This window comes from Apodemus sylvaticus, chromosome 11, assembly GCF_947179515.1.
Source record: "Apodemus sylvaticus chromosome 11, mApoSyl1.1, whole genome shotgun sequence".
Taxonomy (NCBI): domain Eukaryota; kingdom Metazoa; phylum Chordata; class Mammalia; order Rodentia; family Muridae; genus Apodemus; species Apodemus sylvaticus.
In genome coordinates, this window is record NC_067482.1 from 43,152,269 (window position 1) to 43,176,951 (window position 24,683).

Here is a 24,683-nt window from a genome sequence, read left to right on the forward strand (position 1 = left end):
GGGGAATGTATGCCAGAGGAACAAAGCACTCGTTAGGAAAGGAAAACAGAGTCAGGAAATTATGTTAATCTTACTCCTGTGTTGCAATTCCTTCAGGCAAACTAACTGGCATTGCCTATGAACTACATTAATTGCTAAAGATAGTGCCAACTGAAGACCCATAGACCACAGACAGTACTTTTGCTTTTAAAGTTTATTATATATGAGTATGTATGAGTGCTTCACCTGCATGCATAAATGTGTACCACATGGATGCTTGGTACCCTCCGAGGTCAGGTGACAGTGTCGGATCCCCTGGAACTGGAGTTTCGGATGGTTGTGAGCCACTAGGTGGGTGCTGGCAATGGAACCCGGGTCCTCTGCCAAAGCAACCATCACGAAGCTGAGCCATCTCCCCAGCATCCAGCTCTGACAAGCCCTTCTGCCGGTCAACATGGCCAGATTGGTGACTGTGAGCTTTTGAGTGTGGTGGTATGAAGTGACCTTGAGAGATTCACACCCCAGGGAGGCCTTCTGAAAGCGGTCACAGGCTTCACTGGTTGGTCAGCTGGCTCTGAAATTATCCAAGAGCAGACGGACCCAGCTTGGCACTGGGAGAATGGGGAGCTCAGTGCCACAGGCTGCTACTTATTCACTTCCCTGGGCACTCCATAGTCATTGTATTCATTTGTGTTCGCTTTCCTCAGGCTCTGCCAGACATGTCTTTATCAACATTGTCTTGGGATGTTTGTAAGTCCTGCACTTGGGAAGTGTGGAGAAGAATAAAATAACAACAACTTAACTTTTGTAAACCTCTTTTCTGTATTCTTAGGAGACCAGAGTCATTTTGTGCATTACTATGAGTCTGGAACTAAGCCTTTGCACACAGCGTCATTTACTCTACACGGTTTGACCTCGAGGGCAGTGCTTTTTTTAACTGAAATGTTTTAAAAGATCACAGAGGGGTGGGTGACTATTACATTGCAGAATCTGGTGCTGGGACTCAGGCCCGAGTCTATACTCCTAAGAAGAGCCTGTGCGTTTCTGGGACTACGGGCCCCAAGGTTCCAGTTGATTATATCTGAACTTTCTTTACCTTCAGGAAATTCCTGTAAAAGAGGGAAGAAAGGGGGAGAGGACCATCCTTTTATTCTTGAAAATAATGCCTGTTGAGGCAGAGAACATTGTGTGTTTTAATGCTCAGCACAAATGCAACTAGAATTGACCCAGAACATCAGTGCACCTAGGAACGGAAGTCAGAGGGAGGAAGGAGGCGGCAGTGGGGCCAACATGTGGCAGTTGCAAGGTCTGTGGCTGGAGGGACTCATTCGTTCTCAAAGAATTGGCACGTACAGATCCCCCTCCTCCTCCTGGCCCCCTCTCCTTCCCTACTGTTTCCGTAGCCTTAGCAGCCAGGACTTCCTTTCCAGATTGCTGGAAGTATGAGCAGCGGTGCTTTCGGTGGAAAGCAGGAATGTTTCCTTCCCCAGCATCTGGTTTCAAGAACCCTACAAAGGGATCCAATATGGATGAAAAATAAAGCTTACTCCGGGGAGTGCCTGAGTTGGTTATGGTTTATTGTACTGCCAAAGACACGAAAGCAGATAATGAAATGCGTAAGTAGAAGGGAAATGTCATTAAGTCAAATGCCTGACACAAAATGGATGGTGCTCCATCACACACACACACACACACACACACACACACACACACACATGCACACACATGCACACACACATACACATGCACACGCACATACACATGCACACACACATACACATGCACACACATACACATGCACACACATACACATGCACACACATGCACACACACATACACATGCACACACACACATACACATGCACACACACACCACTTTGATACCTTCTACAATAAACCTTGCTGTTCAGATCCAAGCGCTTTCTATCACTCACATGACCCTGGTTAATGAGATGATGCATTAAGGGGCAGAAAGGGAATTCAGGGATTAAATGTTTTAATTATTTAACAACAAAAGGTACCTGCCACAGAAATGGATGAGATGGTATTGTTTCCCAAATTACATCAGTCATGACCTTGGGAGAGTTTAATGTTCTTTTCCCCAAAAGAGAAGCATCAGATGTTGATGGGTACATGGTTGTTAAATTATCAAACAACAAAACAAATGCAGAACAAAATAAAAGAGAAATTCCCAAGGTATGCTTTATCCCATAAGAAAAGTGTTGCCAGGCTCCTAACTAACATGATGTTTATTTTCTTCTTTTACAGGATTTCATTCAACCTGTCCCCCAATTAAAAAAACAACAAAACAAAACCACAAATAAACAAACCTATAACGCTATTTTTTTTTTTGCCTATAAGTCATCAAAGCAAGTGGAGCCCCAAAGTCCTCGTCCCTTTGTGTTTCTACAAAGGAGGAGCACATTACTGGGATAAACCGGTTTCAATATTTTCCATTCATTTGGAGATTACCTCTGTTCAATGGTCTCTCTTATTTTTTTGGTGTGAGTTGCTGGTCAGTCGAACACATCTTTTTTTTCCCCCCTCACCACCTTGGGCCCCTCAGACACCTCAGCGCTTTGGAAAGTCTTTGCTTTGTCCCCAGATCAGACTCTGTCACTAGTGGGGGAGCCCAGTGCACAGGCCAACAGGACAGAATAGAAATGACTTCTAATTTGCTCAGACACTTGTATAGATGAAGTCATCATTCTACTTAAACAATACCACACATTTAACCTTAGAACTGCTTTTCTGGGGAGAGGACTTTCATTCAGCAGCACGACTTTACCATGTGCTTGCTAAGTAGCCAAGGATGACCTTCAACTTCTGATCCTCTTGCCTGAACCCCCTGAATGCTGGGGTACCACCATGCCTGTTGTAATTCCTGCAGAGGGGTGCAGCTCAGGGGTAAAGCACCTCTCCGCAGGAGCTAGGTTTGAGGGATTGATGCCAACGCGAAAAAATAAATAGCTCTAAATTTCTCCTACTGTTTTCTTGTGATCATAAAAAGAGAAAGGCATAAGAATATGTTCTAGAGGCTTGTTGGGGAAGGTGGTGCCTCAGCGGGCCTGTGCCGAGGCACCCCTTCCCCCTGAGGGACCACACACACGATGGATGGTATAGTATAGACTAGAGTCTATTTAGGGCATAGGGAGGGGAGTTAAGGAGGTAGTAGAGGCAGAGAAAGGCAGAGAGAAGGAGAGGGGATGCTGGGCGGTGGTGTAATCCCAGCACTTGGGAGGCAGAGGCAGGCAGATTTCTGAGTTTGAGGCCAGCCTGGTCTACAGAGTAAGTTCCAGGACAGCCAGGGCTACACAGAGAAACTCTGTCTCGAAACACCAGAGAGAGAGAGAGAGAGAAAGAGAGAGAGAGAGAGAGAGAGAGAGAGAGAGAGAGAGAATGGCCAGCCATGACCACGTGGAGAGGGGGGTAATAGAGAGAGAGGATAGCCCAAGAGGGCAAGAGGCAAGAAAGAGAGACAAGAGAGTAAGAGACAAGAGGAGGGGACAAGCAGCCCCTTTTAAGGTGGGTCAGGCCTACCTGGCTGTTGCCAGGTAACTGTGGGGAGGGGCCTACCTGGCTGTTGCCAGGTAACCGTGGGGTGGAGCTTGGACAGAATCCTAACATTTCTGACTTAGGTATTTCTTTTGCTTTGCTTTTTAGACGCAGTCGTGTGTGTGTGTGTGTGTGTGTGTGTGTGTGTGTGTGTGTGTGCACCTGCGCCATCCCAGGTAAACTTTGTGGTATCTTTTAAGCCAGAGATAAATGACTGAAAGCAAGACTCCCTGCTCAGATCTTTCTGGCAAGTATAGGCCTCTGGTAGCCAAGGAAGGAAACACTCTGTTACAACCAGGCATAGCTGGTCCCGGTCTTAAGAAACATAGGATTCAGGTTGTCTTCACTGATATCCATCAACTGAAAATTTAAATTTGACTTGATAGCGGGTAGATTTTTTTTTAAATGGGGTCTTGTTCAGGAGCTCTGTCTGGCACAGAACTCACTATGTTTAAACCAGGTCGCTTTTGAACTTTTCCCAGTCTTCTTGCTTCTGTCTCCCAAATGCTGAGATTATGGACACACGCTACCACGCCTGTGATGAGGAAGACTGTAATTAACAATTTTATTTGTGAACAAAAACAGCATCTCTATTGGAGACGCATAGGAAAGCCTAGAACAGGTGCGTATAGAAAAGGCAGCCATGTTTGGGTCTACTGCTCTAGAGTGGCTTCTTGCAAGATTTTCCACAGCGCCCAGCAGGGAGTAGAGAGCGCTAGCCAGGGCCACGTTTAGTCAGTTCCAAGCTATTGGTCAATGAAGAACACATCATCAAATCTATAAGGATACATTTGCCCACAGGGACTAAAATTGTCAGGTAGTGGGGTGGTTGTTTGTGTGTTTTTTTTTTCTGTCATTGTTTTATTTAACCTTTAAACACACAGAACCTAATGTCAATGATGACTGAAGTAGGTCAGATCCTAAATGGGTGGATTACAGCTCCCGGTTCACCCATATGGTGGTCCTTAGCCCAATGCTCCTGTCTCACCTGAATGAACCCTGAAGGCTTCTCAGGCTGAACTCGGATCATCGGAGCCTGGTCTGGTTTCCAGGAATCCCCAAGCCTTACTGTAAAGATGTCTCCTCCTGGTGTTTTGGTGGGTGTCATAGTCAGCATTATCTGTCAACTTGACACCGCTTAGAATCCCATGGGGCTGGGGAGCAGTGTCAATTGAGTAATTATCTTTAGAAGTTTGTTCAGTGGGTGTGTATGTCTGTGAGGGATTGTCTTGATTGCAGATTGATGGAGAAGGACCTGGTCCTCTGTGAGCAGGCAGGTGGACCTGAGCTATATAATGACGTTTAGGCAAGTCAGCAAGAAGATTCCCTTCATAGTTTCTGCTTCAAGTTCTCCCTTGAGTTCCTGATCTGGTCTCCCTTGGATGGATTGTGAGCTGGAATTAGAAACCAAATAAACCCTTTCCTCCTTTCAGTTGCTTTTCCTAGGCCTGATGCTGTGAAGAGCTTCAAAGAAACCATCCTATTAAACTATCCCAATAACCATTTGTGCTTGCTACCATTGTTCTTAAAGGGAAGAAAGTAAATGCATAGATGGTACAGTGACTGCTCAAAGCCATAGTGCCTTCGAGGGGGCGGAGTCCAGACCATGCCCTTCTCACTCCGAATTCTTTACTTCAATAATTTGGATGTGGTATAATCAGAATTAATACTTAATTTCGACTGTTTGAATGTATTATAAAACATTTATTCTAATTATTAAATGACTTGTAACACCTGAAATGTGTTCAGACCCGTGCTGTAGAGAGCAAGAGAGCTACAGCTGATGGTTAAAACTCAGGCAGGGTTGGGAAGAGCCCAGCAGAGGGTGAAATCAAATCCCCTTTGAAGGGACCAGGTACACGCTGGGTCCTCTTTATGGACCTTGTCATGAGCTCTAAGCCAGCACCGTGGAAATTAAGGAGAACTTACTTAATAAGGGGCTTGTGAGAGAGGAGAAGGGACCGGCCTGTGGTTTGTGCTTACCTATCACCCAGTGGAACACCACACAGAGCCGGGCAGTTCTTTCCAAAGTCACTAAGCGCCATCTCTTAGTGATGGGTGAATCCTGGTTCGCGCTAACCTCCCTCTCTCCCTGTCACTCTCATTCTTTCTCTCTCTTTACCCCTCACCCTTGCTGTCACCTCAGGAACCTAGAGAAGCAACCAAGGGTGAAAGCAGCCCCTTTCCTCCATGACTTCCCTGCACCCCCGTATCTGACGCCTTCACAAACCCTCGGCATCTGTCCCTGACGGTGAGATGCTGGAGAGATGCTGCAGCTCCAGACAGGGCGCAAGGGCAGACTGCTGGACCCCCAGCCTGAGCTCTGACTCAGAGACCTTCAACTCCCTCTTCCTGCTGACTCAAGTCCCCCCTGGTGAGAGGGGGTTGGGGACCAAGTGAACCCAGCACCGGAACAGAGGGTGAGTGGAACAGTCGAAGTCGGTGCTTCTCTGGACTCTGGGCTAAGGATAAAGCCCTGTGTCCACCTATGTAACCTAGTCTGTGTTATGGACTTAGTTTTCTTATCTAGAAAAGAGTAATGATCACCTCTGGCCTAAAGAAGAGCAGAGAGAAGGAAACAGCATTGAGTACCCTGACCTACAGTCAACCCGTGTGCCGTAAAGACGTCACCTTCCTCAGAAAACACGGCAATGCAGTCTCTTGAGGTGGAAACACTTTTGACTCTTCTTGAGAGATCTGGTATTTAAACAGGCTCATTTATGCTGGCCGTGTTGGCTTGCTAGCTCTCCTTTCTTTCTCCAGAAGTTTTTGATTTTCTAGATTCACCCAACCTAGACCCTTTAGATTGAAGGATAATGGAGCAGTAGCAACCCTCACATGACCTTCTGTTGCAGACAGAGAATCTAGCTGGAGAAAAGCAGACAGGGCAGGAGTCCTTTATAGTGGTTCTTTGTGTGCTTGAAGTCATAGGTAGAAGCTAGGTTATCTTGCTGTCATTCTTTTTCATGTATGTATGTATATATATATATATATATATATATATATATATATATATATATATATACACATATACACATACATATATATATGTGATGTATACATATATATAATATATATATAAAATCTTGGGAATCCAGAACAGAAGAGAGGGATCCTGGGAGGCCTCCCCATAAGAATCTGCAGTTCTGTGTTGTCTGTGTGGTTGGTATTTACAATGGAGTGTAGTTGTAGGGAAGCTAGGAACACACACATACACACACACATACACACACACACATACACACACACACACACACACACACACAGAGACAAAAGCACTCAGAATCCTAAGGCAAGAGGATAAGAAGTTCAAGGCCAGTCCATGCTACATATAAGTCTCCATCTCAAAAATGCATATTTAATATATATGCATATATAGTGGGCACACACAGGTGTAGTATATTCTCATTGGGACAATAGAAAATACTTTCCTAAAACCAGGGTGAGATGGGAAATATTCTGAGATTAAAAAAAAATACCAGGACAGATATCAGGGCTTCAAATTGCAGGTCACTGAGTCTCAAAGTGATGTTGTTTCCTGAAAACATGTCTTTTGAATAAAAACAAGCAACAAACAGACTTAGATTCTTGTAGGAGGAAGCGATTTTAGGGTTAAACAGCACCCTTTGTCAAGTGTCTGAGTCACGGGTTTTATTCTTTTAAGAGATATCTCAACTGCCAGTCGCTCGCTGAATTTCTTCTTTCAGAGATTAAATTTTTCATTCTCCTGTGACAGAAGCAGGAGATCATTTCTTTTTCTAGAATTTAGATTCAGAAAGTTGCAACTGTTCATTTCAGTTCATTTAGCAGTCAGAAAAAAAAATTGTGAATGGTGAATCGTTTCTGGAACCGGTTTGATGTAGAGGTTTTTAGCTCACTGAGAGCACTCTGGTTAATTACTCGGTGATTCAGGGACCCTCGCATGAGCTGTGCGCGCAGCCTCTGTGGATGGATGGGCTCTGTGTCTCGTCAGCCAGCCCTCGAAACTCAAGATCATTTTTTAATTCCTCTCAAATTAGAACTTGACTCTTGCGAGTGCTTTATTTGTAGTTATTTAAAAATTCTGTGTACATGTATAAACTCCCTCTCGTTCTCATTTCATGTCTCTGCCGCTTTCATAGGCAGTTTTTACCAGAAAAGCCCTGTCACCCGAAACAACGGAGCCTCGTTTTCTAATTCTCTTTTAATGGTCTTGTGTTCCGAGTTTAATTTCAGAATGGATTGCTCACATTCTGCTTACAAATCTCCCTTCTAATCATTGTTATTAATATCACAATTTGGTTGCAATATCTGTAAGAGCACAAACTGTGTCCTCTTAAAGATGCATTTGCCAGCCACCAAACTGCATGCATTTCAATTACCACTCTGCCTCGTAATTATTATTATTAATATCACAATTACTATCGCAACATCCATAAGACTGCAGAGGGTGTCTTGTCAAGAGTGCATTTACAAACAGCTTTTGCAGTTTGTGCTTAAGGAAAAAAAATGTTCCAGGCTTTATCTAAATTCAACTTCCCCTACAATTTACATTAGACAACACACTCCATCAATAAAGCTATCAAAGTGATCTACTGTGTTGTAGACAAAAGTTATTGTGTCAAGTTGACACTAATCAGTTAATTCCAGTAAACCTTCAGATAAACAAAAGCTTGTTGTCTGTTATGGTTGCGTGCAATGGGCCCATGTCCGTCCTATGGTTATACCATCTATAGAGATGTTTCTGGCAGACATGCGCCCTAAGGCATGTATATGGAAACCCAGACAAGATCTATAGCTAATGATGTTGACCCTGACTCCCCCAACAGAGATTGAATTCAAGTCCTCATAATATCTAGACAGCTGATATGTATACTGTGCTAATAATATTAACAATTACTATGCCACTGGGATTCCCTGGGCCCTGGCTTAGGGGAAGAAAACAAAAACCAACTATTTTAAAGCTTCTTCCTTTGCATCATTTCCTCCCTTTATAACGATTTCTCTATGAAGACAAGGATGCGTTTCTGAATAAAATAAGGGCCTGTTTTTTTTAAAAAAAAGATGGAGCTCTTATGTTAATTAGCAATGCCATGCAAGTTAAACATGTTCCAGGAAACGCTGAGAGCCATTGGTGGTCTGAAGAAACTATTACAGGCACCACGTCACTGGCAGACGGGCTGAGCACAAACGGAGGAGAGACAGGCTTCGCCTGTGATTGTTAAGGCAGGTCAGGAGAGGGCATCGGGAATGACACCAGGCTTTCACTGCTGTTCCCTCTGGGGCCCCGGAAAGCACCCTGCCAGTTCTGTTTGACTGGTGAGCTAGCTGGAAATGCAGGCTGACACAGCAGCCTTCTCCCTCCCCTCCCTGCCTCTCTCTCTCCTTCCATTGCAAATAAATGGGAAAAGGCTGGGGCAGACTCCCAGGCCACCTAGAAGCTTGGGATGAAATGTTGACAGGGGGCACTGTTAAAAATTAAATTCCGCCCTGTTTTGTGTATCATTCTTGTGAGTCACATTCGTGAATAGTAGCGAGAGATTTAATGATCGAATATTCTTTATCTTATTTCCCTTTGGTCGATGGCAATTTTTTTCTGTTAATGTCAACTTAGAGCTCAAAGTAATTTAGTAATTGATTCTAAGCGCAGCAGTTCGCCAATGGCAGCTCTCCATTTGTGGGGGATAGCTTTGCTAATTTTATCCATCAGAATGAGATTACCATGCTAATCTCTCCCAGCCTCACATCTCTTGGTCATTTGGGACCTGCTGAGGCAAATGACTTATTAGACACAAGGGCTCCGTCCATTCCCGGGATCAGGAAAAGATGCTAGGAAGCCAAGATAAGGACATTAGCGTGCCCTAACACACACAGATGGCATGCCTGCCTGACACGAAAATCAGGAAGCCCTGAACTGGGAGCCCCGAATAAGAAGTTACGACAAAGGAAAAGCACAATGGATCAAAACATTAAGTTTCCTGATGGGCAAGAACAAACAGTTAAGGCAGAGCAGATGTATCTGGGGACACGTAATTGGAAACCTAAACATTTCCTGGGCCAGGGAAGCCTGACCAGTCCAAGGCAGGTGGAGGGAGGGAGGTTCCTTTAATAACATTAAGTGGTAGAAACCCAAAAGCGCTGTGCTAACAAAAAGATTGAGGCTCAGTCTACAGACAATCTGCTCTACTGCTCTCAGTGAATGGCCCCCTGCCTCCCGTCAGCCATTGGTTATTTGTTTAATTTAATTACAATGCTCGAAGCGGCGTAGGGCAGCGTGATAAAAATAGCATAGTTTGGGTTGTACACGCACAGTAGGGTATTGTATAGTACAATGGGCTCAAAGTCCTTTCCCAGTCAGTGCCCAGAGAGAAAATGGGCACATTCTGAAATGTTTCACAGTTTTTGAAAAAAATAAAACCTGTTTGAATAATTCAGGTAAAAAGGAGGTGTTTAAAGAAAGAAAGATAATAATATATAAGTGTACGTCCCATAGCTGGGTGAATGGTTAATGATGAGAACTGTTAGACCTCCAGAGAACACATTTATGATGCCCAATGGCAGATCATACAGGAAAATCTTGGTACTAGGCATGTAAATAAACCCTGCTGCTCTGCTCGTTGAGAGAAGGGCAAGAAGGGCAGAGAGATCAGTATTATGAGCATTTTAATTTCAAAACACAAAGCCTTATGACCAAAATATATCACAGAAGTCTACAACAGAGCCCTTTCCAGCTCCTTCTCATGTGTTCTATAGTTTCCAGTGTCTTCTGCTTTAAATCCATTGTGTAGTGATGTCAGCTGTTACTCTGTCGTAGTATAACAGAGTAGCATCTCTTGCAGGGCAGTGTCCTCGAGTTTCACCTCAGCCTTCTCAAGTCAGGATTATTTCCTGCCTTGCTTACTGTCTATAATCCCGTTCCTGGTTTCAGTAAAAATTTATTTCTAAAAATAACATAAAAGATCTGGGAGGTCTACAGTGAGCTGATTTTATTTTATTTTTAAGATTGACTTATTACTTATCATCACCACTGAGGGTCTATCTATCTCTATCTCTCTCTATCCCTCTCTCTCTCTTTCTCTCTCTTCCTCTCTATCCATCCATCTATCATCGGTCTATCTATCTATCTATCTATCTATCTATCTATCTATCTATCTATCACCTGTTGACTATATATCTATCTATTGGCTTTTTTTTTTGAGGTGGGGTTTTTCTGTTGTAGCCCTGGGTGACCTGGACTCACTTTGTAGACCAGGTTGACCTCGAACTCACAGAGATACGCCTGCCTCTGCCTCCTGGGTGCTTGTATCAAAGTTGTGTGCCACTGTAGCCCAGCATTTATTTATTTCTGAGTGCTTTACTTATTGCAACTGCTTCATGTCCTACTCCATGGCTCACTAATTTAAGTGCAAACTACTAACTCCAGTGCTCCGGGGTTTTCTGATATGGAAAGTCTTACTGTCTGGTAGTTAACTTCTGGGGCTTGGAACTCACCAGTGCCCAGCCCAAACCTTCATTCTCCTGATCACTCAGTGTGGTGAGCATGGCTATCAGCTTTTGGCTGAGACATTTTTATAAGCACCGGGGGTGAGATGGTTAGAATGCAGACACAAATTCCTTGTCTATCTCTCTCTGAGCAATTTTTCACCGTGCTTTGGTAGTGGTGGTGGTGATGGTGGAGGTGATAGTGGTGGTGGAGGTAGTGGTGGAGGTAGTGGTGGTGGTAGAGGTGGTGGTGGTGGAGGTGGTGGTGGTGGAGGTGGTGGTGGTAGAGGTGATGGTGATGCTGGTGGTGGTGGTGGTGGTGGTGGTGCTGGTGGTGGTAGTGGAGGTGGTGATGGTGGTGGTGGTGGTGGAGTTGGTGATGGAGTTGGTGGTGGTGATGGTGGTGGTGGTGATAGTGGAGGTGATGGTAGTGATGGTGGTGGTGGTGGTGGTGGTGGTGATGGTGGTGATGGTGGTGGTGGTGGTGGAAGTGGAGGTGGTGATGGTGGTGGTGGAGTTGGTGATGGAGTTGATGGTGGTGGTGGAGTTGGTGATGGAGTTGTTGGTGGTGTTGGTGGTGATGGTGGAGGTGGTGGAGGTGGTGATGGTGGTGGTGGTGGTGGGGTGGTGGAAGTGGTGGTGGTGGAGTTAGTGGTGGAGTTGGTGGTGGAGTTGGTGATGGAGTTGGTGATGGTGATGGTGGTGGTGGTGATAGTGGAGGTGATGGTGGTGATGGTGGTGGTGGTGGTGGAGGTGGTGGTGGTGGTGGTGGTGGAGTTGGTGATGGAGTTGTTGGTGGTGGTGAAGTTGGTGATGGAGTTGTTGTTGTTGTTGTTGGTGGTGGTGGTGGAAGTGGTGATGGTGGTGGTAGTGGTGGTGGTGGTAGTGGAGGTGGTGGAAGTGGTGGTGGTGGAGTTGGTGATAGAGTTGGTGGTGGTGATGGTGGCGGTGGTGATAGTGGAGGTGATGGTAGTGATAGTGGTGATGGTGGTAGTGGTGGTGGTGGTGGAGGTGGTGATGGTGGTGGTGATGGTGGAGGTGGAGGTGGTAATGGTGGTGGTGGTGGTGGTGGTGGAGTTGGTGATAGAGTTGGTGGTGGTGATAGAGTTGGTGGTGGTGATGGCGGGAGGTGGTGATGGTGGAGGAGGTGGTGGAGGTGATAGTGGTGGTGGTGATGATGGTGATGGGCTTTTGTTGTTGTTTTTCTTTTTCACTAATGGAAAGGAACATTTAGGCTGGCATGAGCCTGACCGAGGAACTTGACAAAAGATGATTTGCCTGCCAGCTTCTAATGGTAACTGCAACCAATGCTTCTCCAGACAGCCTTAACTTTTCTAGCCTCAGCTGGGACTGCTTGGAATTTAGGCCATGACAAATGAGCTTTTAGTGCAGCTCTCAGACATCATGAAGAAGGTTTCTTTGTGCAGATGATAGCAGTTAGCACAGTCACTCGGAACTGGTAGAAGCCCAGGAAACAAGAGCCCGTGGAGCACTCAGTCCTAAACGGGATGCGGATGCCACACACACTCCCATCAGGGCTCAGGGGTCATCGTGGAAATGGGGCCAGCCAGAGCTGGACCAAACGACAGTACTCATGAACTCGTGAACTCACAAGCAGCTGTGGTCGCCTGCACAAGATCAAGTCAGTTGCTGCAACTGCAGATGGAGGAGGGAGGGGCTCACAAGCCCCATCCTTAGCTGAGAAGCTACTGATAGTTGGCTACTGGGGAGGGAGAGTCATGTTTCTTTAAGGGTGTGGCTCCTGCTGGGTCCAGCTATGCTCCAATGGTTGGCGGAGCTTCCCCCACACCCCAGGAACATATAGGAGGTGCTTCCCACACCCTCCCGGGAATGTATGGGAAGTCCAAAAGCAACTCTGTGAGCTATTTTTTTAGGGACAGTAATTTTGGAGAAGGTTTGGATCTAGGAGACATTAGAGGTAGGAGCGGGGATGACTGCAATCAGATTCCATCATACAGAGCTAATCATCCAAGAAGAGAAGCATAATCTCGACATTTTCTCCTGTGCTCAAAATGCTTTAGTGATAGAATTGCTCTGAGTGTCCATATTTCCTTCTTTTAGGAGGCTGCAGGAAATTTTATCAGGGCTGGATAGCCACAGAGCATTCCCACCATGACCTTTAATATAGAAAGAAGTTGTAGCCCACTTTACAAAGAGTTATCAGTCAACTTTGCAGATGATTTGTAATCTTCAGGATTACATGTCTGTGTGCTAGATGTGTGTCTCGGTGGCCAGTGCTGGCTCAGCAAGTGCACAGCTCTGGGGTCAAACTCCTCAGCAAGGCAGACACAAACAGAAAACAACTGTCTGTTGAGAGCTCTGGCTGGGCATGGAGGCCCTTGGCTGGAATCCTAGTGCTTTAGAGACCAGGGCAAGAGGGGTGCCCATCTTGGGCAACAGTCAGACTCTATCTTAAGAAGTGCTGTAGGTAAGTCAGTGGTAGAACTGAACCTCCTCCACCCCTCCCACCTCAAGAACACATGGCCATGTATTTTGAATTATTTGTTCACTTGTTTGAAGACAGGGTCTCTCTATGCTATCATGACTGTCCTAGAGCTTGCTATATAGACCAGGCTGGCCCTGAACTCATAGAAATCTGCCTGCTTCTTCCAGAGTGCTGGTTCTCAAGGTGTGCGCCACTACACCTGACCTTAAATTCCTTTTTATAAGTAAAACTCTAACAATCTTTCCCTATTGATCTCTGGTTACCTGTGTCAACTCACTTATATAGTTACTGAAAGGCTAAAGAAGTGCTCTGGTAGGATTAAGAAGCAGAGAGATGCAAGCCTTAGTTTTGTCACATAATTGCTGGGAGTGTCTGTGAACTTCTGTGACCTCTCTAAGCTCCACTGTCATCTGGGTACACACAGAGGCAGGAGGATGCTCGGTGTCCTGCCCTATGAAACTCCTTATTTTTATGATGTGAGGTCTCTTATTGAACATGGAGTTAGGCTGGCAGCCAGCAACCCCCCCAGTGGCCCTCCCATGGTATAGGGTTATAAAGCTTGGTGTAGGGCCAGGATCCATTGGCATTTTACACAGTGCTGGGATCTAAACTCAGGTCTTCATGTTCTGTACAAAATCTCTTTTATCCACTGAACCATAAGTCTGGTCCCTGGGTATCATCCTTATTGCCCACAGTTTTAAATATCTCAGTTTGATTGGGTTTCTTCCAGAGTCTAAATTTCAGGTCTTGCTTTTTGTGTGTGTGTGTGTGTGTGTGTGTGTGTGTGTGTGTGTGTGTGTTTATTGTGTGCATCTGTATATGTGTGTGGCAGAAGTGTATATATGTGCATATAGCAAGAATGCATGTATGTTTGGAAGCCAGTATCTGGTGTGGTTCCTCAAAAGCTATTTTGCAGGAGAGAGCAAAGGGCTTGTGTTTGTTTTCTTGTGTGTGTGTGTGTGTGTGTGTGTGTGTGTGTGTGTGTGTGTGTGTGACAAGGTTTCTCACTGGTTTAGAACTCACAGAGTAACCTAAGCTGGCTGGCCAGTGAACTGCAGGGACCTACTGGTTTCTGTGTTCACAGCACTGAGGTTGCAAGCCCATGCCACAATTTCTTGAGCTGTAGATTCTGGGGATCAAATTCAGGTCCTCAGATTCATGAAGCAAGCACTTTATCAACTGGGCAACCTCTCCTCAGCCTGCAGAGCATGTTTTAATTTGCTGGCAGACTGCCAAGCTTTCAGGAGTAGAAGGGCAGCTTCCTCTTTATTTGAACGCTTGTGCCTACAACCCTTCAGGGTACCTGTGTACAGTTCCCATTCAAATGGAAGAAATAACCAGTAGATAAATGATAGGCTTTCTAAGTAGCTTCTTCATATACCTGATGATGAACGATCGTCCAGTTTAGAAGGTAGATACTATTCATTGTAATAAGAAATGCTGGTGATTAATACATGTGCGTGTATGGTGTGTGTGTGTGTGTGTGTGTGTGTGTGTGTGTGTGTGTGAGTAAGTTTCCCATTACGTAGATTCCCTGGACTAACATGCGTCTTACAAATAGCATGTTGGGGTGCAAGAGCATGATTCCTAGGTGGGACATTTTCTGCTGCTTCATGTCCACCTCTCATGTTTTCCACCTTTCTGAATTCTTTCCATTTCTTGTTTCTTCACTTCCTCTGTTGCTTCCTGACCCCTACCTTGATGCTGTCAGGAGCCCAGCAGGCAGGTGAAGGGAGCATGTGTTTTCCCTAGGCTGTCAGGATAATACTAATATATTAAAGAGAAAACCTGGGCTGGCTCAGTGGATAAAGGAACTTGCCTCCAAAGCTGAAGACCTGAGTTCAATTCCCAGGATGCACATGGTCGGAGGAGAGCAGTGATTCCCGTACTTTGTCCTCTGACACCCATACATGTGTGAGCTCCCACACAGGCATGTCACATACTTGCAACACACATACACACAAAATAAGTAAATACAAATCTAATAAAAGGTGTTTTGGAAAAAGAAGGAACAAATCAGAGCTTGCCTGTTTGGTTATATTAGCATCCCATCATTTCACAGAGTACTAAATGATATGTGAGTATCTTTCTACAAGGTACTCGGTTTTGTGATTGAATTTTCACTCAGTCCTGATCCAGTGCTATGTAAGGGGGAGAGGATCACCTATGGATCCAAATAGGAATACATCTTCCAGAGAGAATGAAACAGAATGTTTTCTATGCTGTGTGAAGAGGTCAACCCTAGCAATTCATAGTGTGAGGCTATAGAAAATGTTACAGTAATAAAACATACTGTGTGTCTTAGGGTTTTACTGCTGTGAGCAGACACCATGACCAAAGCAACTCTTATAAGGACACTATTTAACTATGGCTGGCTTTCAGGTTCAGAGGTTCAGTCCATTATCATCAAGGTAGGAGCATGGCAGCATCCAGGCAGGCATGGTGCAGGCAGAGCTGAGAGTTCTACATCTTCATCTGAAGGCTGCTGGGAGAAGATGGGCTTCCAGGCAGCTAGGATGAGGGTCTTAAAGCCCACACCCACAGTGATGCACCTACTCCAACAAGGCCACACCTCCTAATAGTGCCACTTCCTGGGCTGAGCATATACCAACCATCACACTATGATCTGTAACATGCATGTACATACATTCATCTTTAAGCTCGAACTCATGGCTTTGCCAACGAATGTCCTGTTAGCTAAACAGCAATGTTTATTGTTTATTAAGCATTTTTCATAGGCTACAAACTTTGCAACTATCATCCTTTGGACCCTAACAGTTACTTATGAAGTTGACAATAGTTTTAGCTTTATATTTCATAGGGTAGAAATGAAGACCACAAGAACCGAGATACCAAAGGTCCTGGCAGAGCTGGGATTTAAACCAAAGCCTCTTTGGCTTTGAACCCACACTTTTGACATTTCCCCAGGGTGCTACTGTCTTGTGGCTCTGATATCTATCTTTGTCACCTCCTTCAGTCCCAGGCCATTCTATGTTTAGTATCGCAGGAGCTTTTAGTACTCCATCTCCACCCTGCATGGTGGAAGCAGAGCTCTAGGTGACTTGTGGCATGACATCACTTCAGATGCAAGGAGCTGATGTATCACATGCAGAGAGCTCCTCTGTGTGTGGCCAGGTTGGTCCTTCTTTGCCCATCACTGGAGGCCCTTCTGTTTCTGACTGGCCAGGTCACATTTGTTGTCACTAACTGGCCACCCTGCAGATTTCTCTCATTAAGACTTAAAGAGCTAAGAAATCAGTAAAATTACCAGCAAATATGTAAGAGGGCAGCAGGATATTTTTATTGTTATTCCTAAATGCTTTATTGAGTTCCCACGAATGAAGCAATATTTTATTTACGGATTTAATATAAATGCCACGAATTATACACAAAAACACACAAAACCCACAAGCAGAACATTAACAGTACTCAAGTCCCACGCGGCTTAATTTTACCAATATGCTCTGCCTTCCATGGGAAATTTTTCTTTGTGATTGTTTCCGGTTTGGTGAGGAAAAAATGTTGACTGAGCTCCTTCTGCCTTATACTGAAGCTATGAGATGCACAGGACACATGGCTGCCCCATCCTTTCTCCAACTCCACGTGGCATCGCCCTTCTTAACGTGTATGGGAAATCTGTGTGTCATCCTATATTTTTAATTATTTGCCAACCCAAAGTTAAGCCAAGGGCTCAAGGTGCATGATGCTCGCTGGGGTTGGGGCCTGCGTGCCTTAGCAGGACTGCAGAGGTCAAAGGACAATTTGGAGAGTCAGTTCTCTCCTTCCATCTTTATGTGGGTCCCAGAGATGATCATGCTCCTACAGTTAGCAGCCTTATCCACTGATCTCTCACACTGGACCATCACATGCCTGAGTGATTGGGGTGTTAGTGTAGAACAGATACTGTAGGTGTGAAGCCTGAGGGCCTGCAAGCATTCTGCATCGGGCATGGCACTACTTTCTGATGGACACACAGTCTCAGAATCCTTCCAGAGCCAGCAGCCATAGTCTCGGTGGCAGGCCCAGTACAAGCCCCCTACATTAGCTAGCACGTTGCCCAGGCAACATCAAGAGAGTCTGTGCTGACTCTCAAAGCCTCAACAGCACCATCCTAAGCAGGTGACACGTCACACATTCAGTAAATTCCTCAGAGAGGGATAACCTCACACACTGCCTTCTTCACACTGCAATTTCATCTCATGAATACTATATGGGGACACTGGGAAGAGCAGTGTGTTGTTCTTCCAGAGGACCTGAGTTAAATTCACAAGTATCCATCCCAGGAAGTTCACAATTACCTATAACTCCAACTTTAGGGGCTCCAATGCCCACCTGCCCTCATGTGGGCATGCATGCGAGCACGCGCGTGTGCATACACACACACACACACACATACACACACACACACACACACACTTTTAAGTAATAAAAACAAAATGTTAACAAAAAACCAAGCAAACAAACAACTCTGTGGGGATGTGGTTGGAGAGAAGGCTCGATAGTTAGGAGCACTTGGTGCTCTAATGGAGGACCCGGGTTCCATTCCCAGCCCCCATGACAAACAGCTCACAACTGCCTGTAATTCCAGCTCTAGGGGATCCCACCTTTTCTGGGCTCCATGGGTACTGCACTCACACACATCATATATTCACACAGAGACATGGCACAGGCACGGGCACAGGCACAGGCACAGGCACAGGCACAGGCACATGAATAGATTTTTAAGGTGCCAGAGAGGTGGTCCCATGGATAAAAGCACTTGCCTCTCTTCCAGAGGACTTGATTCTCAGCAACCTCATGGCGGCTCACAACCAACCGTAACCAGTTCCAGGAGATCTGACATCCTCTTCTGACTTCTGCAGGCACTATGCACACATGTGTTGCACAGGCATACATATAAGAAAAATACTCATGCACATAAGATAATCATAAAAATATTTTAGTGTCTTTTTTTTTTTTAAAGAAGCCCTTGTGGGGGTAAAAGCTGACATATCTATGCCCTGTAGGAGAGAGTTCTGGGTTTGTTTTGTTTTGTTTCTGGTCTTGCAATGTACCATGCCACTTTCTGGGGAGAGCCTGACAGAAACTGTGGCAATATATAACCTAGGCAAGGAGAAATAGTTCCCAGGGTCAGGGCTGAGAACCACTTAAGCAGTGTCTGAAACGAGCTTATTAGTGTTCTACTGCTGTTCCTTAAACTCTGAGAGCTACTATAACTTGAGGGGTGTGTGTGTGTGTGTGTGTGTGTATGTGTGTGTGTGTGAGAGAGAGAGAGAGAGAAAGAGAGAGAGAGTGTGTGTGAGACAGTGTACATGTGTGTGAGTGTTAATTTGAGTGTGTGTGTGTGTGTGAGAGAGAGAATGTGTGTGTGTTTGTGTGTTTATGAGAGATATTGTGTGTGTTTGATTTTGGTTTCTTTGTTTTAAAAACAAAACCCTAATACAACTTCTCTTCACACATGAAAACTTAAACTGACCAAGGCAGACTGACCTGCTCAGGGCCATACTAAGCACGGAGCTGTTGAGCCAGCTTAGAGTCCCATGGCAGCATTTCCGCCTTCAGCCAGTGTTCTATTCTATCTGGGTACAGTGACAAGATTCCTCTTAGAAGTGAGGGTGCAGGCCAGGGTTTCAGGACTTAATTTCCAGATAGCTGAGGAGGAGATTATAGCTGTAATGGTAAGAATGAATCACAGTCCATCATTAGATCTCCGGGCTGGGCCAAAGGGCTTTGCCATGCTGAAGGGGGGGAAAATCCGAATGGCATCTTGCTAAATTCTTTATTTAAATCTGGAAGGAGAGAGAAAGCTCCTCCCACTCCCTGCAGTTCTGCATCACATTTGCTACATAGAATATAAGCAAAGCAACCAACGTTTGTGTCTTTTCTGTTGACTGTTATAACGTAACATGTTTAAAGAGAATCAGTGGAAGTCTCAGAAAAGTACAAGGAAGGAAATGTTGCTCACAATTTTAACAAGAGACCACTGTTGCTGGCCTCCTGGGAGGATGCTCACACTCCCATGATCCTCTGGCTGCAAGGAAACACAGTTGCAGCATTTTGTTGTGCTCATCTGAGATCTGCTTTGCTTTATTATCTTAATCCGTTATTTTTTGTAAATGTAACTTCTAATAACGTTTAAGTTATAAATTAATATAGCAGCCGTATTTCTTTATCCTAGCTAGTTCCCAATAACAACAAAGAAAGATGAAGGTGTGTTTCAAGGCTTCATCTCAACATCTGGATGGTTAAACGGCATCTATCCATTTCCCTAAGCTAACTGGCTACCTCCCAGCCAACATCCCTCACGATGCCTGAATTTGAATCTTATTGTTGGTCTGGCTCTTTGGGCTTCAGGTGGATCTTCATGATCCCTTTCCAGACTCCTTCCTCTGTGCCTCAGAGTTCAAACTCCTCCTCTCTCCCTCCCCTGGATGGTGGAAGTCCCACCTTATTCTCTCTTCTGCCCAGCCATTGGGTGATCAGCATTTATAGACACGCAGAGAAAAATGGTAAGAATTGTTTGCACAAACTTGAGACAGGAGATCAGGAGATTCTTTTTTTTTTTTTTTTGGATTTGGTTTTTTTTGAGACAGGGTTTCTCTGTGTGGCCCTGGCTGTCCTGGAACTCACTCCGTAGACCAGGCTGGCCTCGAACTCAGAAATCCACCTGCCTCTGTCTCCCAGAGTGCTGGGATTATAGGCGTGCGCCACCACCGCCCGGCTACAGGGAGATTCTTGACCTAAGTATTACCATTCTGTGTCTGGATTGAAACAAGATATGAGGGCAGAGAAATCAGCATATGATTAACAGAGTGTTACATAACGCACAAAAGCATTATGGCTACAATTTTTCCACTAGTGTGTGTGTGTGTGTGTGTGTGTGTGTGTGAGAGAGAGAGAGAGAGAGAGAGAGAGAGAGAGAGCCTGGGCATGCACCCGTGTACATGTATGAGTGCGTGTGCATATGAAGGGTATTCTCACTTGCAGGACTCCCTTATTGTAACAATCTCTTGTTCAGCATCTTGGTGCTTGAAGTTTTGGATAGTGTTTCACGAGTTAATAGGGATAGCTACTTCAAAAGTTGAATTCCTATATCAAAAGAAAGAACCAGCCCTGCCAAGTTGACTTTCGAAAGGTCAAATCATTTTTTTCTTTCTTTTCAGTTCACATGGATCTGCCAGGAGAGCTCCCAGATCTCTGGAGCAGCATAACCTTGCACAGTCTACTCTCCACTTGCACCTCATCTCGAGGCCGGTTGTCACAGCCTGTGTTACTCAAGGCACTAACAATCATACTCTGGCTTCAAACTTTCTTATAGAAGTGATTAGTGTCATAGCTGTTCACATGTCCTTGGCCATAGCAAAATTTAAGGTCCTAACATCTTATGGGTCAGGGGATGCTTTCTGCCAGGTGCTCAGGAGAAAAATCACAATTGTGAACAGTCCAAAGTCCCAGAAGAGGCAGAGGGGAGTGTCTTAGGTTTCTATTCCTGCACAAACAGCACGCTCAAGAAGCGAGTTGGGGAGGAAAGGGTTTATTGAGCTTACACTTCCACATTGCTATTCATCACTAAAGGAAGTCAGGACTGGAACTCAAGCAGGTCAGGAAGCAGGAGCTGATGCAGAGGCCATGGAGGGATGTTTCTTACTGGCTTGTTCAGCCTGCTGTCTTATAGAACCCAAGACTACCAGCCCAGGGGTGGCACCACCCACAAGGGGCTCTCTCCCCTTGATCACTAATTGAGAAAATGTCCCACAGCTGGATCTCATGGAGGCACTTCCCCAACTGAAGCTCCTTTTTCTGTGAAAACACCAGCCTGTGTCAAGTTGACAAACACACAAAACCAGCCAGTTTAGGGAGTTTTAGTACACCATAGTTTTCATATGTATATGTATATGTGTGTGTGTGTGTGTGTGTGTGTATGTATATGTATATGATGTATATTTATGTGTATGTGTATTAATTTAAATATCTTTAAATGAAGAAAGAAGCTTAGGAGTTAAAGTTCAATGAGAGAACACTTGCTTAGCATGCGCAGGATGTTGGGTTCAGTCTCTAATATCTGAAAAAGAAGGACAAGGAGCAAGAAGAGGAGGAAGAACAGGGGGGATGAGGAGGAAGGGCGTGTCATAGTGTGAGACAGTTTGTCTGTGGGTCTGTCCCTCTAACTTTTTTCTCTTTTGTGTGTGTGTACATGTGTTCATATTTGTGTGTGTGCATGTGTGTAGAGGCCAGAGTTGGATAGCAGGTGTTTCCTCAGCTCGAGTCTGCCTTACTTTTTGAGGCAGGTTCTCTCAGGGAACCTTCAGCCCACTAACTGGGAGCAACCAGCTGGCCAGGGAGCTCCAGAGATCCTGCTGGCTCCACCTCTTCCGGGCTGGATTGTGCCTGTGGCTCCAGCCTGTCTCCCCTTGGCTAGGCAAACACTTTTCTCCTTGATCCAGATCTCAGCCCCTTTTCTTCTACTTTCATGTTTAAAAGAATTAAACATCTGAGGTTAAAAATATAATACATAGAGTCCAATATAGCTTTCCCTCAGCTTCCTCCAGTGAGGGCATCTTGGGTATCTGTAGTACAGTGTAAAACCAGGAAATAAACATTGGTGCAAAAATGCAAACAGACCACAGACCTCACCCAGGTTCCACAACTTTATGGATACTTCTTCATGTGTGTTTCTTTGCAATTTATTTATTTATTTATTTATTTATTTATTTATTTATTTATGCCTGTGTGGATACATTCACTCACAAGGCTTTGGTTTTATAGAGGCCAGAAGAGGGTTGTGGGATCCCCCGGAGTTGAGGCTACAGACATTTGTAGGATGCACAGTTTGGCCCATGGGTGCTGAGATCTAAACTACCATCCTTCTGATTGCCTGCCCAGTGAGCATTCCTAACTGACCAGCCCTCTTCCAGGTCCACTTGTTACCGCTGGCCAATGCATCCATTCTTTGTTTTAATTCTATGAGATTTTAATCTAGCCCCAGATTCTTGTAACTATCAACCTAGTTAACTCTTCCCTCCCCACAGGACAGCCTGTGAGCCTCTTCATGTTTGTTCCACTGCTGCCCCTTTCGTGTCCGTCGACCTGTCTGTAGCTTCGTGACAGTAAGTATGTTTAAGAAGCAGAATTGTGCGATGCTTATTGTCTCAAGAGTGGGTGCCGTATGCCCCGTGCTTTCCTCATTCTCATTTTTCTACAGAAGTCTAAGGTGTGCGTGTATGACTGTTTTACCCCATCACATGTCAAAGGCATGAGGGTTGTCTTCAGGTTTGGGCTATCACAAGCAAAATCCCTTGGTGAGTACCGGTTTATATGTCTTTTGTGGGTCAAGAGGGTAGCTGTCAGGTTTGTTGCAAGTACATGTTTAGTTTTATAAGCAATGGCTTAAACCAGAAAATGTACGTTCCCAAAGAGATCTGTTTTCTTGGGGGTCTTTCAAAGAATTTAGTGTTATTATTACATTCCAAAATATTTTAGAGGCCTGGGAGGTGGCTTAATGGATGACAGTGTCTGTTGTGCAGTAACTGAGTTTCGATCCCCATACCCATAAAAATGCCAAGTGGGTATGCGTGCCAGTCTTCCTGTCATGCCAGTGCCCAGGCGATGACCACAGTGGATCCCAGGGTGAACTGCTGACTAGACAGGCCAATCAGTCCCTGGTTCAGCAAGAGGGCTTGCCTCAGTACACAAGGAAGAGCTTGATCAAGGAAGACACAATTGTCTACCTCTGGCCTTCACACACACATGCACACATGTTCACGTGCTCGTGCAAACACAGACGTGCTTATATGCATGCGAGCACCCATGCACACGTGCATGTACACAACATGCATAACCAAAAAATTTTAGTTGCTTAATAGGTTCACAGTGATATCTTATTGTATTTTTAATTAATTTCCCTAATGGCTAACGATGTTGAACACTTGTTAATGTGTTTATGTGCCTGTTGTGTCTCCTCCCTAATGAAATGTCCTTTCCCACTTACTAATTGGCTTTTGTTTTCAGATTGGGTTTTGAGAGTTCTCTATCTATTGCAGATACAGGATGTTGGCCAGATATACTGCTTGCAAGAATTTCCTCTTCAGTCACCCTTTATTTTTTCATCTTTTTAACTAAATCCTTTGCAAAAGTTAGGTCTCTCTCTCTCTCTCTCTCTCTCTCTCTCTCTCTCTCTCTCTCTCTGTGTGTGTGTGTGTGTGTGTGTGTTTACCTATCCTGGCCAGAAGTCAGTGTTGGATGTATTTCTCCACTTACTTTTAATGTTTCGCTTTCCATTTAATTTTTGTGACAAAGTCTCTCACTGAATTTAGAGCTTACTTTTTAATCTGGATTAGCTGTCCAGCGAGCCTTCAGCATTAACCTATCTGTTCCATCCCCCCAGCACCCCAGCACCAGGGTTATAGACACAGGCACCGCCATTCTTGTGCTGGCTAGTCTTATATCAACTTGATACACAAACTAGAGTTATCTGAAAGGAGGGAACCTCAGTAGAGGAAATGTCTCCATAAGATCAGGCTGTAAGGCATTTTATTGATTAGTTACTGATGGGGGAAGGCACAGTCCTTTTTGGGTGGTACCCATCCCTAGGCTTGTGGTCTTAGGTTTTAGAAGATAGACCGAGCAAGGCATGGTGAACAAGCCAGTAAGCAGCACCTCGTGCCATACAGAGAACCCTCCATGGCTTCTGAATCAGCTTCTAACTCCAGGTTCCTGCCCTGCTTGAATTTCTGTCCTGACTTCCTTTAATGATGACCAGTGCTGTGGAAGTGTAAGCTGAATAAACCCTTTCCTCCCCAACTTGCTTTTTGGTCATAGTGTTTCATCATAGCCATAGAAACCCTAACCAGGGCAATGCTCAGCCTTTTGATATCAGTGTTAGGTATCCAAACTTCAGGACTGCATGCTTGTATAGCCAACAGTTTGCCCACGGAACCATCTACCCAGCCTCACTCTATTGACCTTTTTTTGGATTGTGTTTTTGGTTCTATATCCTTACCCTGTCTCCAAACTCCGTCCATTCTCAGTGTCCAATCTGGAATCCATTTGACAAGAGATTTGGGGGAAGGTCTCTGTTTCAGCAAGGCACCACCAGCTGACCCCTCTTCTTTAGACTTAAGTTCAAGGGTATTTTCCCAAAACAAAAGTCCTCAGGAGAGGAGGAGCTGTTTGGGGAGTGGTTTGTGTGTGTGTGTGTGTGTGCGTGTGTGTATGTGTGTGT

General features: G+C 45.0%; 1 long non-coding RNA gene across 1 annotated transcript in view; it reads right to left on the bottom strand.

The window, feature by feature from the left end:
• Positions 1-218: 218 nt before the first annotated feature.
• The window catches only part of LOC127696566 (uncharacterized), a 50,410-nt gene continuing 25,945 nt past the window's right edge, over positions 219-24,683 (bottom strand). The window contains exon 4 of the long non-coding RNA XR_007980241.1: positions 219-1,088. This is a non-coding gene — a long non-coding RNA (uncharacterized LOC127696566). The remainder of the gene's footprint in view (positions 1,089-24,683) is intronic.